Below are 18,066 nucleotides of genomic sequence, written 5' to 3' on the forward strand. Positions count from 1 at the left end.
TCCCAAAGGATAAGAATTCGCAGCACACGTCTCACTTTCTTTGAAGAATCATCAGAGACAGTGCAGTTGAGTGGCAAAGAAAAATTTCGTGTAGGAACCTTTCTGCCTATAATCGACACACTGGATGTTCATTTAAAACAACGTTTGGAATCATACGAGGAAGTTAACAAACTTTTTAGTTTCTCTCGGTTAAAACGAATCGACTTTGTCCAGTTGAGAAATAACGGCAAAGAATTTGCAGAATTCTATTACAAAAACATTAACGGTAATGAACTGATATCAGAATGTTTTCATTTAAGGCAATACTTGAAAAATATTCCATATAAATCTCCGGAATTTAGTAGTTCAGCCTTACGTTCTCTAATAAAGGCAGATAAAAAGAAGAAACTTTCCCGACAGTAGAAGTTGCTATCGGGATATTTCTTTAGATAATGGTAACCAACTGAAGTGTAGAATGTTAATTTTCACAACTAATGAGAATAAAATATTAATTACGAAGACTGTGTTGCAGGAACGACTTACTAATTTGTCAATCATGTGGATAGAAAGTGACAAACTTCAACAACTGGACGTTGAGGACGTAATTGAAGATTTTGCATTTCGGAAATCTTTTAAAGAAACCATTAATTTTAATGTAAGTCCTATTCGCGGAACTAAACACTTTTATTTGATTTTTATGATACTAAACAATAAAGTCACTAAACAAATGTACATCATTCTGATGTTCTCATTCAGTTTTTAAGGTCTCCAGATGCTGTGTGCCCAGGGACACCATACTATGTGTGTCCAGGGATCCCTGCACGGCCTCAGATGGCATTGTTTATGAGGCAACAGTACTTTTGGTTCACACAGCTGTCGCCTATACAGCTCACCAATGTTCAACAATGGAACTCTTGCTGTAAATTCGCTACGGTTTCGTTGGCGAGCTGATGCTGAAGCAAATATGCTATTTGACTGAAGGCATCTGATTTTTGCCAGCTGAGGTGTGACTTGAGACTTTTGAGGTCGAATGCTTTAAAGTATTTAACAGAAAACTAACGGCAATGGAAATCAGATCTCACAAACATCAAAAAATTTCATCTGATCTCAATTTCCTGTCAGAAAACGTCTCAGATGGACTCTCTATGTGTCATCTTGAGTAATGTGCAGCTGATTTTAGTGTGAAATATACCAGAGATTAATATGGCATAGTTAGTTAAAATAGTAGCTGCTTTCAAGTTCCATGTGAAAGTGGAGATTAAGATAATGTTTCCCATTTGGATATTTTGGAGGTTTTTCAAAGTATGCGTTAGGAGGTGCTTACCCAAACGTCGAAACTGCTTTGCCAGGGACTGCAGGTGGGTGAAAGGAGACTGTTAAATCTAACATCTTGTCTATAGGATACGACACGGCTGCTAAACTTTACTTCAGTAACTTAACCAACGAATTTTCTGTGCTTGAAACAAAGAAATGCAAAGTAAATTTGTAATACAAACATTATTCTTGAAAGGGATATTTTCTCAACTGTCGATTAAGGCACTTTTCTTCCACTTCTAGTTAGGAGTGAATGAACTATTTTTAATTTATAAAGAACAAATAAAATCATTATCACCTTCCTTTCAAGATTTAGGCTGTTGCTTGTTCCGAATTCACAAACAAAATCATTCTCATCTTGTTCGAGGTCTTCCAATATCCTTTTTCCCAATTGGCCTGTAGTTCAGGATCTTCTGGGAAATTCCGTGAACAGGCATTCTCACAAGGTGTTGAGTCCTACCTTCACAATACTTTTGAATTTTTTCATTTATGTGGAAAGTATTTAACTATGTTCCAAAAATTTCTTCATTTTTTGTGCAGCCCTTTTTCTTCTTTAGGACTCTCATCTCTGTTGTCCGAATTTTATTTTTTTTGTTTCTTTTTTTTAGTATCCCACTTTTTTCTTCCAAATTCCACAACATAACACAGGAACTGCTATCACTTCATAGAATTTCATGATGACCACATTTTGCACTTCGTGGCTAAAATCAGAGATAGTTTCGAACTTGTGTGTTTTATTTTCAATATCAGAATCAAAATCAAAACTTATAGCAGAGCCTAAATAAGAAATCTGAGAAACTTGTTCTAAAACTGAATTATCTAACACAGTTTTTGATCTTATTGGATATTTTCCTCAAAAATCATTATTTTAAATTTATTACAAGAGATTTTAAAGATGTATTTTTTGCTTATTTCGTTTGACTGGTTTACTGATCTCTGGAGGTCATCTTCATACTTTCAAATAATTACGATATCATCTGCAAACAGAAGCATGTTCAGGATTTCCTCATTCATTATCTTAAATCCTTAGTTTACTTTACGCTTCCATTTACAAAGAATGAAGTCAGTGTAAATATTAAAAACGGTAGGTGATAACCCACACCCTTGACTTACACGCCGGCCGCTGGTGGCCGAGCGGTTCTGGCGCTACAGTCTGGAACCGCGCGACCGCTACGGTCGCAGGTTCGAATCCTGCCTCGGGCATGGATGTGTGTGTGTTGTCCTTAGGTTAGTTAGGTTTAAGTAGTTCTAAGTTCTAGGGGACTTATGACCTCAGCAGTTGAGTCCTATAGTGCTCAGAGCCATTTGACTTACACCTCGGTTAATGATTATTTCTGATAATTAACTCCTACCTCTGTTTATAAAAATGTGTGTACTTTGTAAAGACTTCACTACTTCTATTAGGTGATATGGATATCCAGATTCAGACGTAATGTTCCATAGGCTTTCATGGTTCACACAGTCAAAAGCCTACTCAGAGTTGGTAAGATGGTCTGGGATCTTGCACTTCCTCCAACATTCATTTTTTAAGTGTAAAAATCTTTTATCTAGGGATAATCATCCATTTATAATTATTCAAAATTAACTATAAAAATCTTTTTATTCATTTATTAACTGTAAAAATCTTTTATCTAGTGATAACCCTCCATTATCTAGTGATAACTCTCCATTTTTAATTAGTTCTGCATTTATTCCATCTATTCACGTGTCTTTTCTGTTCTCCATGCCTTTCAAAACTCCTTGCAGCTCTGCCACAGTAATTACATTTGCTGTTTGGTTATACATACAAGGGCATTTATTTAGAAAACGTCAGTTACATCTTATTAACTGTATTATTTGTTATTTTTCGACATAATCACCCCCGTTATCCAAACATTTGTTAAGTCGGTGCACAAGCTTTTGTATCCCACAGTCATAGATGGTTGCTGCCTGTTGTCGGAACCACATTCCAACTTCATCTTTGATCTCTTCATTATCGTGAAATGATTTTCCACCAAGATGTGACTTCAGGTAATGGAAGACATGGAAGTCGGTGGCCGCAAGATCCGGGCTGTATGGCGGATGGTCCAATACACCCCATTTGAATTGTTTGTATAGTGCTTTGGTTACAAGCGCTGTGTGAGGCCGAGCATTGTCACGAAGCAAGTGGACTCCACTTGTCAGCATTCCCCTGCGTTTGTTTTGAATTGCCCTTCGAAGACGTTTCAAAGTCTGGCAATATGCAGCAGCATTAATTGTCATTCCAGGAGGCATAAATTCCAATAGAAGAATGCCTTTTCTGTCCCAAAAAACAGAAGCCATGATTTTCTTCACTGAAATCGACGTTTTGCATTTCTTGGCTTTTGGTGAATTCGAATGGCGCCATTACATTGATTGTTGCTTGGATTCAGGTGTATGGTGATAAACCCAGGTCTTGTCACCTGTCACAATGTGATCAAGGAACTCATCACCTGCTACAGCATAGCGTGTGAGGAAGTCGAGTGCAAAGCCCACCCTTTTCTTTTTGTGTTCTTCCGTTAACAGTTTTAGAACCCAGTGAGCACACAATTTCCTGTACCCTAACTTGACAGTCACGTCATAAACAGTTGTCATTGACATGTCCGGTATGATCTGATGCAATTCTTTCAATCTGAGACGACTATTCACATGAATTGCTACCTCCGTTCTCCAAAGAAGGGCATCAAAGCTCACAGATGGTGGACCTGTTCTTCGTTTGTCATGAACATCGATCCTACCTTCAGAGAAATGACGACACCATTTCGTTACATTTTGTCGATTCATAATGTTCCCATAAACAAAAACAATCTCTTTGTGAATATCCACTGGTCGCTGACCTTTTGCATGAAGAAAACGTATGACGGATCCCACTTCGCATTTGGCGGGATTCTGAATCGGCGCAGCCATTTTAAACACGACCTACTCCAACCAGAAGCAACATTCAACTGCTGAACGACCGCGAGGAGAATGTCAACGGTTCAAGGTTAACACCAGTGTTGCCAACTTGGTCGCCAAAACTCTTCCGTTCCTCTGGCGTACTTTGTATCTTTACTTTCCTAAATACCCTCGTACTTTCTCCAGTGTCAAGTTTGGCCTTCTGTATAGTGATTTATCCATTGTTCCTGTTCTTTGTGTCTCTCCAAGCTTGTTATAGCTCCTTCATAGTTACTCTATCTACAGTCTGATTGTACATACTTTCTTCAGTGTCATCTTTGGCCTTGTTTGTGTACCATAAGTCTGTATAGTGATTTATCAATTGTTCATTTGGTCTAATATTCAGTGAGGTAGTGTCTTTTTATCGGGCTTTCATGACTTTGTGTGCACATTGATGTATACCATGTACGTTATTCTCTAAGATGCTTATTAACAAGACCCACAATTCCTGGTGAGCTTCGCATGTTAATTGTTTCACAGTGTTCCTTTTTATTTTGTAAGTTTGCAGCTCTCTGATGTTTCTGCCTGTAGAAATTACAGATAAGCTACTTTTTTATATTTAATGGCTTCTTTAATTTCTGTGTTTCCAATTCTGAACCTTTTTTTCATTTGTTTTCTTCCTTTTACCAAGTGCTTCTGAGAATGCTTTGAGGGCGCAGGTCTTAATTTTATTCCATTCGACATCGACTTCTTTATTGACTGGTTGTGAAGCTACCTTTTCTTAGCTAATAAGGTTTCCTAATTCTTTATTACTACAGGAGATGTACTTTTCATAACTCATGCAGTGGCTTCTTTTGGGGTTTAGTTCTTTTCTTCCATTTTGATAGTAGCTGTGTCTTACTGCATAAAAGAAAGTGGTCACCACCTATGTCACTTCCTCCATAAACACATACATTTTGCATAATATTCTTCATTTTATCATTACATTTCATATAATCAGTCACAGATCTTGATCCTCCTGCAATCCATGTAAACTTAAGAATGTTTTCTTTCTGTATAATGTATTATTAACTTTAAAATAATTAAAAAAAGGTGAACTGGCGTATCTCCTGCCCGTTATTATTAAGAGTTTTTTGTCCAAATAATCTTGTTATAGGTATGGGTGGGTTTACAACTCTTGCATTAAAATCACCAGCGATGACAACATGATCTATCTTGTAACTCTTCAGGCTTTCCCGGCGAGATCTTGACATGTGGAATAATCGGGTCTACTGCCGGATGTTTGTGTCGCTCTGGCACAATATTTCGGCCATGTAACTCGTTGCCTTCTTCAGGTGCTACCTGAGACTGCCATATTGGAGGATCTTGTCCAGCGACACAAACATCTATCTTGCTAACTTTGTTCGATCCTTTCTTAAGTTCATCATAAAAAAGTATCAGTATCATCCTTTTTCTTCCTCTGGGCCATATACACTTATAACTGTTAGATGACCTCTTGGAATTTGAAATCTGGCCATCATTATCCTTTCATTCATGAAGATGTAGTCACGAATCTTACCTCTCCATCTATCACTGAATAAAATTGCTACACCAGCACTAGCTCGTTTTTTCTTGTGGGACGCCACTGTCAGCTATCCAGCAGTTTGTCAAATTTTTTATTCCTTTTAGTATTTCTTAGTTTCTGTTCATATTGCAATATCCACTTCCCTCTCTTTGAGTACTTGGTTTAACTTGCTCTGTTTTTTGATCAGTCCTAGATCATTCCACATTGCCAAAATCCGCAATGGCAAATCGTTAATCCTGTAGGGTTTTCGGTTATCACCAGTTGATCCAGTTCTGTGTCTGAGGCTGTTTGTGAGTTTGCCAGTAATTTTACAATCCCCTGGCTGGATCACGAGCACTGCACAGGTTAGGTTGTGTGATGAGACTGCCACCTCTAGGAATCGCGACATGCCTGATTTTCTGTTGGGGTTACCTTCCTTAGGGAAGCTGTGTTTACCTCGCACCTAGAGTCCTTGTTGCCCTATGTTATGAGACACACTTGGGCTCCTCCGTCGAGACTACTCCATCTTGGGTGATCCAGCCATTAGCTACACTACTGCCGGCACAGCTCTCGTCTTTGTTGAAGCACACAAATGCTCCTGCCCGGCACTGAAGATGCCTTTCGTTGAGGTGGTGTCCCCTGGGAGGAAACAAATAATATCTCTTCTTTATTATTTTTATTATTTGTGTCTGGATTCTGCTGGATCACGCAGTGCTTTTAGGTCCATTCTTCTGATTTACAATATGACCCTCACTGTATATATGTCTCTCACATTTTATGGTTCATTTCACCTGGTTCATTTTTTTAGATACCTCATTCAAACCAACAGTTTATCTTTCATAATTTACTAATTAAGGCTTCCATTAGAGTTGCAAATAAAATTTTTATTAGTGACTAGTTTTGAACATTTTCGTTCATTTTCAAACCATTACCTACATTAGAAGGTACAATATTATTAACAAAACATGAAATCCAACATTTTGAAACATTTTGTGTGCACTGAGTATAGCAGTGCAATAAATCTTTTAAAATATACCTGCATTTGTAATGTTGCACTGTACATTGGAGTAACACATTTGTTTTTACATCTGACCAATACAACAAATGTTATTTGACGGTATTTCGATATCCTGATATATTCGAAATTCGATAGGTATTTTCAAATATTTATACATAAATATTTGACAGGCGCCTTCAGTTGTTTATGTGTTCATATGCTCTGTCTCTCAGCGATTGTAATGTCACAACTAACTACCTAGATACTGCATTGATGGAGATATTGGACGTTATCACACTATTTTATAAATTACCGGTGTAAGTCAACTGCTTTACTGAATCATGAATGATTATTAAAAAGAGCAAAAAAATTGCAAAGTTAGACTGTTCGTTCATCAGTTGTCTGGCTCTTTTTGTCTTCTGTTTACATATTTCCCAGTTTTCGAGCATGTCTAACTTCATTCCTTCAGATGCCACATGTAAAATTTTCATAGCTCTCCCATTACACACTACTGTATGTTAAGTGCTTGCAGTCTTGTTGCATGGGCTGATATGTTCATTGTATCTATCGGTAGTTATAAAATTCTGGTCAGTTCGAGCTATATAACAATGGTCACATGTTCCACATTGTAATTTATACACACCAGATGCATTAAATTTTATTCATTTTTTACTATTTCATGTTTTAGTGCTGTTATTTACGTGTTGTTCAAAATACCACTTTTCACTGTTTAGGGGAAGCGTCCAATAACTTTTCCATAATACAGAAATAACATTTCAATTTAATAAACTGTTTTCTTCTATATATGGTTTTTTAATCTTTTATATTCTTTGAAAACCTGTGTAACTAAGCTACTTTTAAAATCATGGCTACTGCTATTCATCTAATGGAAGTTTATATTGGTGAGCTACAATAGCAAAGAAATATGTCTTTTTATTTTTTGGTGGGTGGTTGGAGTCATCCCTTGTTGTTGTATCTAAGTGAGTTGGTTTACCATAAAGGAAAATTTCAGCTTATTTTCTGTCTTGTTATTGTTAAGACTAAGAAGTTAATTTCCGTTTGGTCTCTTTCTCTAAAGTGTATTTAATACAGTGGTACTGCTAGTTAAAAGTCATGTGCAGGGCATGCACAACGTTCTCTCTCATCTTTTATTACAATCAATGTATTGCCTACATAGCTTTTTTACATAACTATTTCTGGGTCAACATGGTGGGTTATTCTGAAACACCGCTTTCTCTATATCGCTGATAAATATGTCCGCTAATAACGCAGAGAGGCAATTTCCCATCACCAAATAATGCCTCCGTTGCTACCCTCTCTCACTAAATTCAAAGTAATTAACACTGAGGCTACATTTCAGTAGTTTAAGAAATTCTATTACTTCCCCCTATCCCATGGTGCCATTGCATATTAAATTTTTTCATATTATTTTTAAAGTTTCATCTATTAGTATAGCAGTATATAGGTTTACTATTTCAAATGACACTAGTAGCATGTCATCAGTGGTCAGCAGATCTTTAGCTTCATTCGCAAATGCTACTCTACTAGGTACATGATAGTTGATAGGAAATCTCAGTGAGTTTTTTTATACAAAATGTAATTAATTCTGCCATTGGAGCCTCTCTCCCAACCATAATAATATGCACATTCTTGGTCTCTTTGTGGAGTTTTCTCGAGGCATTGAGTGGTGGGAGTTTGAGATTCATGCTAATAAGTATTTGTTCCTTATGTAGAAGTAACAAAAATTTCCTTAAGGATGGCTTGAAATGATTTGGTTGGGTCTCTCTCAACCTCTACGATATCATTCTGTACAAAAAAACTGTAGTACTTTTGTACTGTAATCATATTCTGCAAAATAAAATTTATTATATTGATCTGACAGAAAAACAATCAGGCCTTTGTACAGTGAAACTTTATGATTGGAAGTATGTCATAAAAGATTTACTGCAGTGCTATAATATGTGCATACAGATTGTTTGAAAATGTATTATTTCATGTTTTTTAATAACATTATGCCTTTTAATTGGGTTATGGTTTGAGAATTAACGAAAATGTTCGATATCAGTCACCAATACAAATATTATTTACAATTATAACATAAACCCTAATTTAAAAATTACAACTAACCAGTATATAGTTGCTGACACTGATACGAACACAGTGTTGGAATTAGTAAAGTTTAACTTTTGACCAATCGGATTCTTGTGTGCTACTTCCTCTGCTTGTATCTGGACTTTCTCGAGGTCCTTTCTTGTTTGATCCATGGTAGATTCTTTAGTTTTCCAATGTGTGCCCTAAACTTGTGTGTCATCTTCGTTGTTGGAAGTCTTTCAACATGTCTACAAAATTTGAATGTTCGTTTTCTAGTGTCTGCTACCACGTTTTACAATTTCTCTGTTGCTTTACATGATTTCAATGTCTATCAGACCGCCGTTTTGTCTAGGCCAAAAATGTTCCTTGTAATTCTTCGATCTATCTTCAGGATGTCTCCCAGGTCGCCTTTTCTGTTGAGAATTAATTCGGTTCCGTACAGAACATTAGGATTGATCACCGTTTTCTAATGTCTGAGGTGTGCATGTATGGATACACATTCTTTGTTGCAGATGTCATGCATTCTCCCACATGCTCTCTTGAGTTTTTGTAATCGAACTGTCACAACTTCCTTTACTAGCCTCGTTTGTTCTATGATCTCACTCGTATACATGAAGTGTCTGGCTCTTTTGATTTTCCGTACTTTGTGTTTAATTTTTGAATGATAAATTTAGTACAGATCAATTCAGTTTTTTTAAAGGTGTTTGGAGAGCAGCCTTTTCATCACAGTGTTTGAGGACTGCTGCTGCAGATACAGTACGATGTGCCAGAGTCATATGCTGAATATGATGGTCTTCCCTCTCGGTAGTGCCACATGGTCTTCTTGCGACTGTACATTTTCATGACCACCGCTGCCAGCAGTTATGTACAGTGGTTACATTCCTGCCAAGTCTTTCTGCAGTACAGAAGACGGAACACCCAGCTTCTTGTAGCCCTATTACAAGACGTCGTTGAAACTCAGCGAGGTTTTGATAACGGCGTCTTTGTCGCCTTACAGGCATTCTTGACTAACATCAACTCACCGCATCCAATCTCAAAGGTAACTAACTTTCACGACGGTTACAGCGTGCACTTAAAGCAAAACTGATTTGCATCCTCAAAGTGACGCTACTAGCGCCACTCTTTTGCAACTGATGCGACAATGGAATAGACATCATCTTTTAGATGTAGAAACACGTCTACCATCTTTACTGTACTAAATAAATGTCGTGTGACTAGGGCCTCCCGTCGGGTAGACTGTTTGCCGGATGCAAGTCTTTCGATTTGACGCCACTTCGGTGACTTGTGTGTCGATGGGGATGAAATGATGATGATGGGGACAGCACAACACCCAGTCCTGAGCGGAGAAAATCTCCGACCCAGCCGGGAATCGAACCTGGGCCCTTGGGACTGACATTCTGTCGCGCTGACCATTCAGCTACTGCGGGCGGACTTAACTGTACTGGACAAAGATGAATGAGCACACTGCATGAGTTTTGAACGAGATCCTTGACTCTGTGTTCGATTTTATCTGTGGTTGACTCGCTAGTCACTCAGTTGTGCATCGCTGGGGCGTTCTTGTTTGAGGCATAATGGCGAGCAGTTTTTCAGAAAAAGAGATCAGTTGTTGTGCATCTGGGGGAAACTATCTGGAATACGTTATTATGGAGATGAAATCTCATTTATAATAATTTCTTGTTCTTTATACTGATGGAGAAGATTTTGGGGAAGTTGTAAAGGTATGTTTGTAGTTTGTAATAAGAAAATTTTGTAATTGTTAGACTCCTCCTATGTTGTGCAATATTTTTGTCAATAATCAGAGTTTGTTTTCTCAAGAACAATTTTCTTTAGTGTAAAACACAACTCTATGATTCACAGTAAAGTTGTGAAGATTTTGTCGTGTGTACATTGCACCTTGCGACACACGAAGTCACAGATCATTTCTGACAAGCAAAAGAAATTTAGAGTACATTATTCATCTTTAGCTGCTTCATCTACTGATTTGCATTTGCTTTCAAGAACGTCAATATAACAGTCACGAAGAATAGCTTGCTGAGCAAGAAATAAGTCATTTTTATTTCAGGGCAGACCTCACGTTGCATTCTTGAGCAAACAGTGCACAGTCAGGATTGTCAGGTGTCATGCTAGTAATCATATTAATTTTCAGTGAACAGTATTGGTAAGCTTACACTATGTATGTATGTATTTATGTGTGTATGTGTGGGTTATAGTGCTTCTCACGAACTGTTCCAGCATTCCTCTCTCATTTCCTATCGAGCAGACTTGGCTGGAGCAACTCTCTAATGCTTCCCAGCATTCTTCTCCCATTCTCACTGATGTTACACCGTACCTGTCACTTGGGTTAAAGTACAAGTAAAAAAAATCTATAGCCACAACGCATAAATAGGCCTATTTCTTTATTTTCGATAGCCAGTTTCGACAGACTTTGGTGTCATCATGTAACATAGTGCGTGTACATAGAATATATCTCCTACGATGATTTAAGATGTAATATTTGGGAAAAAATGTTTTTTGTGTGACATTACAGGGATAAAGTGATTCTACATTTACACACCATTAAAATTTTTTGTTACGAAACGTGTTTATTGTCAGTTAGAACCTCATGCCAAGTTGTCAGATTAGTGCATAAAATGTAGCACATTATACATTATTTTATGCACAAATATGACAACTTGGCATCAGCTTCCATCTCACAATGGAAGTGTTATGTAACAAAATTTTTTGAAGATATGTAAATTAAGTTTCTGTTTCTGATTCTTGTAATGAATGTCACACAAAAATTTTCATGTCAAATATTACGTCATAAATCATGACAGGAGATATTTTCCGTGTTTGTGCACCTAGTTACAAACCAAGAGATGTTAGCAAAGTCTGTCGAAACCAGCTGTTGAAAATAAAAACGTATTTACGCGTTCTTGGCTACAGAAAGTGTTTTCAAATCGATCTTTCCCATTTCTTAACATGAGAAAATTATTTAAAGTACAAGCTTTTTCATGTTCCCATCATTTTAACTCGGGATCCTCATGTCTTACGCAGCATGGCGAGCTCTGTGGCCCCATCTCCCGACGTTGGCAATGGTCACGGTGACACAGCTCTTAGCCGCCGTGGGTGGATTACTCGATCACAAACTTTGCGACTGCAGACTTCTCCCTAGCTTGGTATATGTTTGTTTAAATAAAGATTAACTGTTACTATCTTACTCCCTGCAGTTATTTTAAAGATAGTTCTTGTTGAGTTAAAATTAGGACAAGGGGTGTGACTGCAGCTCCATCCTCCACATCACGTGAGATAGTTCAGTCAGTAGTATGCATGTGACACTTTTGTGCTCGGAACTGTCACAGGGTGCGACACTATGCCGAGTTAGATGAACTAGAGTTAGAAGAAGCAGTATGCAAGAATTCTATCAGCAAGCATACACCTCTGAGTTAGAGCCTTTTGCTCCCAGTGTGGTGTTAAAGATATAAAGTGGAAAGAACCAAATTTAGAGTAAAGCAGTGACAGTATTCCGCTGACTGACTAGTACCTGGGGAAAACATGTAACAGGGATGGACCTGTACAAACATCCTTTGTCTCCGACCTCATACTGTCGCTGTTCGAGAACTCAGATCCTGATGACATATAGCGTGTTCCAGTACGACCTGGTCGCCATGTTCGTTCGCCATATTGTAGTCCAGATCACCTATATTCGATTCTGATGTCATAGTAGGACTGCACCAGTATCTCAAGTCTGGTATATTATCTCCACTCTGGGCCAGTATTCCAGCTCTGAGCCAGAAATCCAGAGTATTATAACTAGCCTGACAGGTCTGGACTGGATTGTGACGTCATATAGTTGCTCCAGAGTGGTCCAGCCGCCATCTTGTATTCCTAGTGAGACATCTTGGTCTCTGACGTCGCAGATCCTGTCCGAGTATTTCAAGTCTCGGATTGTGACATCATAGTGCCTCTATTCCAAGTCAGCCAGTACAACAATGAACCATTTTGAACTTCCCATCAATTTATACTTAGGACAACAGCCCCATTTCTACATGAAACACACTACTGCAACTGGTCTGTTTTCTGAATTTCCCACCAAAATTTTATCTCCTTGCATTTTATACGTTTTTATACATTGTCAGAACAGGTGGGGGCGTGGGTTGCGTTAAGGGATGGGATGGTGTGGGGTGGTGAAAACCCATAACATCATAGATGACATCATTCTCTCCCTGTTACACTTTTACCAGCTTCGTTACACCCCCAAATGATTTCTACAAGAAATCCATTTTCATACCCAATATTTGTAGGACCATGTTTTATTCGTTAATGTCTCTGTAAGCTCTTGAATAAAAATTTGGACAGTTACACTTTATTTCACTTGAGACCATCTTGTATATAGTACCAATAAAAAACGAGGTCGTGTCTGTGGAAGCACTTACTGGCTTCTGCAGGCGATGGTTGGGAGATGCACGTACAGGTTTTCGTTGTTTATGGAAATGTTGCTTTAAATAATTATAAAATGTAAACGTGAAATTTCTGAAGCAAAGAAATTACAATGAATGAAAATGTTATTTTGTCAAAGCTTAACATGCCAACCGCCACCTTGTTGCAGAACACAACCTACATAACTATTAATGAAGTTCCTACATAACTTAACCTTCATCATTGTCACAAAAAATAGATTTGCCTCGCTACCACAGTTAAGTAAGAAAGAGACTCTGGTAGACGAATATGTAGTGAATACCCAACAGTCTTTCGTTAGGAACCCAACTGTTTCGAAAAAAGTAGAAAGTAGGAGGAAAGTTCTGTTGCTAAGAAATAGGCATGGAAGAGGTGTGGACCAGATTTTGCAGGAAAAATCAGGTGACAGGTACCAGTTCACAAACTTTTTTTAAGCCCAGTGCATTCCCTAACCAAGTGGTAGAAGATGTACAGTCCTTGTGCAAGGGCTTTGCAAAGCAAGATAATGTTTTTGTAGTGGGTGGGGCAAGAAATAGAACTGATAGAGATCATGGCTACAATATTGAAAGTGACCTGGTAAAAATAGCTTCTGCAATGAAATATACAAATGTTGGGTAGGTGCCTGCTTTCACACGGTATGATAGGCTCCAGTTGATTAGCTCTGTAAGGAGGATCAGTATGGAGTTTGATCAGGCTTTGGGCAGTTGCTGGGTCAGATATGGGTTTGATTCCTGTTGATGCTGTTGGTAGTTGGGATTCCACTAAGCATGAACTGGATCTCAGTAGAAAGGGAAGGCTAAATTGGATGGGCTGAAAGTAAAATCCTTAAGATGGAGACGCTGAAACTTATGGAAGTACCTCGTTTTCAGGCTAAGATCAGTGTCCAGTGATACAACATTGAAAGGAATCAAGCATAACGAGAAGCTCAGACAGGCAGGTACTAAAGATGTCAAAATATCACAAGATCCTTATAAAAGTACAGTGAAAAATAATGTTCGTATATTGTATCAGAATATCAGACGATTAAAAAATAAACCAGATGAACATCTCGTTTGTTTGGAAGATTTAGAAACAGAAAATGTAGTAGATATACTATATCTGTCTGAACATCATATAGTCACAGATACGCAAAAGGTGCCTAGAAGTGGATATAGGCTTTAAGAACATGTAAGTGGAGACAATATGGAAAAAGGAGGAGTTGTCACATAGGTTAAAAGTTATCACAGTGTGATAAACTTAGAAATTAAAAAAAATTGTGTAGAGCAACATACAGAAGCATGTGCCTGTGAGCTTACACTAAATAATGGTACTTTTATAATTATAATTATGTATAGGTCCCAATTGGGAAATTTTTAATTACTTCTGAAAAACTTGGATTCCTTGTTATGCTATCTGCCAGACAGAGAGAATCTCCAGGCTGCAAGCTGTGGCTGCAGGGGACGTTAAGCTTCTGGCCATACCACGCTGTCTGGCCTGCGCTCAGGCGGAACCGTCCCCTGGGAAACTCAATTTTAAAATCTTCATCCTCCAGGTTTCTCTTCTCTCCTCTTCGAATCTGCATGGCCTGTATTTGCAGGTAAGACACTGATCTGTTAGCTTTCTTGACCCTGCTCTCATCGAAGGTGTAAAATGATTTTGTTGTAAACACACCAGGATATATACTAATTCTCTTCAGCACTGCAATTCTACCATTATTTCCGTTACTGTAACTTAAAACTGCATCATAGACACCTTTTGAGCATCTAATCCAAATTAGATTATTGAGGCTTTCATTTGCATTTTGTATCTTTCCTTGAAGACACTTCCTCAATGATCAGGGTTTGCAAGAAACCTCAATGTGGGCTTAATTGCATTCATAACAGGTTCTGGTAATGAGTGTTTATGTGAATATTTCTGTTGTTGAACTTACACCAATCGCCTTTCAGACACAGATTGTGCAATGGTGTTGGGTAAGTGGACAGTTTGTGGAAAAAAATTGCCCACACAGCACACCTCATTTCCTCTAAATTATGTGTATTTTTCCTAATAGCTCTCTCATAAAATAACTGAAGAGAATCAGTTTCTTTCAGAGTAAGCCTGCTTTTCCCTCCTAGTGGTTTTCCATCCTCAAGTACTTCACCTTCCTTCTCTTTCAACAAGCGGCGAAGCCTACCACCAAGCTTCTTTTGAATGTGGATTTTTATCTGTTAGTGTTGGATGTAGAGAAGTCTCCATCACCAAGGTATTTCTTGCCACAGTTTCTCACTGTTTTCATTGTTGGACATTTTCCTTGTTACACACTGTTCACTGTCATGAATATCTATCTCAGGATCTATTTCCTCTTGATTTATTTCCATCAATTCCAACACTGCTTTCTTCATAGAAACTTTGGCCATATCGCATACAGCATCAGACATGTCCAGAAAACCACACAATAAATTACCTCCTTCCCTACCCTGTCCAAGGCATCTCAGAGCATATGCTCACCTAAAATTGCTTTCCTTGGTACCAGTGTCAGTTTCTTTGGAGGAGGTAAATGAAAATTCACAGCCACACGAATTACAAATAAATTTAAAATCGCAAGCTATTCCCACTCTTCTTTCTTCAACAACAATCATGCATTCCATATATTTACAGCTAACACATGAACATGAAATCTTTATAGCCTGGCAGACAAGCTCTAAATCAGTAAGTCTGAATGCTGTGGAATTCATATCAACATCCTTCACGCACCTGTACAATTCTCCTGTCCCAAGTTTCGATGCTGAAGCTGAGAGCTTATGTTCTTCATTTCAAGCTGCTTCCTCTTTTTTTGTTGGTAAACCGATTTCCATGAAACTTTCATTTCCTAAATGGAGTTTTTCCACGACCCATTATGCATAAATCTTGACTTCTACGTCAAGGTCTGCAAATTAAACCTTCCACATACAAATATCTGTTAGTGCTGTCAAAACATTAATAAACTACATACAAGTTTTCAGGCAAAGATATACACTCCTGGAAATTGAAATAAGAACACCGTGAATTCATTGTCCCAGGAAGGGGAAACTTTATTGACACATTCCTGGGGTCAGATACATCACATGATCACACTGACAGAACCACAGGCACATAGACACAGGCAACAGAGCATGCACAATGTCGGCACTAGTACAGTGTATATCCACCTTTCGCAGCAATGCAGGCTGCTATTCTCCCATGGAGACGATCGTAGAGATGCTGGATGTAGTCCTGTGGAACGGCTTGCCATGCCATTTCCACCTGGCGCCTCAGTTGGACCAGCGTTCGTGCTGGACGTGCAGACCGCGTGAGACGACGCTTCATCCAGTCCCAAACATGCTCAATGGGGGACAGATCCGGAGATCTTGCTGGCCAGGGTAGTTGACTTACACCTTCTAGAGCACGTTGGGTGGCACGGGATACATGCGGACGTGCATTGTCCTGTTGGAACAGCAAGTTCCCTTGCCGGTCTAGGAATGGTAGAACGATGGGTTCGATGACGGTTTGGATGTACCGTGCACTATTCAGTGTCCCCTCGACGATCACCAGTGGTGTACGGCCAGTGTAGGAGATCGCTCCCCACACCATGATGCCGGGTGTTGGCCCTGTGTGCCTCGGTCGTATGCAGTCCTGATTGTGGTGCTCACCTGCACGGCGCCAAACACGCATACGACCATCATTGGCACCAAGGCAGAAGCGACCGACTCTCATCGCTGAAGACGACACGTCTCCATTCGTCCCTCCATTCACGCCTGTCGCGACACCACTGGAGGCGGGCTGCACGATGTTGGGGCGTGAGTGGAAGACGGCCTAACGGTGTGCGGGACCGTAGCCCAGCTTCATGGAGACGGTTGCGAATGGTCCTCGCCGATACCCCAGGAGCAACAGTGTCCCTAATTTGCTGGGAAGTGGCGGTGCGGTTCCCTACGGCACTGCGTAGGATCCTACGGTCCTGGCGTGCATCCGTGCGTCGCTGCGGTCCGGTCCCAGGTCGACGGGCACGTGCACCTTCCGCTGACCACTGGCGACAACATCGATGTACTGTGGAGACCTCACGCCCCACGTGTTGAGCAATTCGGCGGTACGTCCACCCGGCCTCCCGCATGCCCACTATACGCCCTCGCTCAAAGTCCGTCAACTGCACATACGGTTCACGTCCACGCTGTCGTGGCATGCTACCAGTGTTAAAGACTGCGATGGAGCTCCATATGCCACGGCAAACTGGCTGACACTGACGGCTGCGGTGCACAAATGCTGCGCAGCTAGCGCCATTCGACGGCCAACACCGCGGTTCCTGGTGTGTCCGCTGTGCCGTGCGTGTGATCATTGCTTGTACAGCCCTCTCGCAGTGTCCGGAGCAAGTATGGTGGGTCTGACACACCGGTGTCAATGTGTTCTTTTTTCCATTTCCAGGAGTGTAGATGTCAGTCAGAGATATAGATGTCAGCCAAACATATCAAAATAAAGTAGCTTTCACACTGACAAAAATTCCGTTGAAGCAAGCTGTATCCCAAATGCCTGAAAAGGTGAGAGTGACTGCCAGTGTAGAGTTAATCAGTTTAACAATTTAATAGCATTTATAAAGCTGCTATCACGATAAAATTCACACACAATATAGATTAAACTGTGTAGACTAAGAAAACAATATTTTTGAAAAATCTATTGTTCGGTCGAAAATCCATTACATTCTCCCTTACAGCAGAAAGGAAGCACAATGTTGTCTCTGCAGCACTTCAAACACAGTGTGACATAAATGTCACACAGGGCATTAAAGGGATAAATGAAAAATTTCAAACAATATGCATCTTAAATCTGGGGCTATACATAGGGATCCCAGAGATCCCACCTCGTAGTA

The sequence above is a fragment of the Schistocerca nitens genome, chromosome 3 (assembly GCF_023898315.1).
Source record: "Schistocerca nitens isolate TAMUIC-IGC-003100 chromosome 3, iqSchNite1.1, whole genome shotgun sequence".
NCBI lineage: Eukaryota > Metazoa > Arthropoda > Insecta > Orthoptera > Acrididae > Schistocerca > Schistocerca nitens.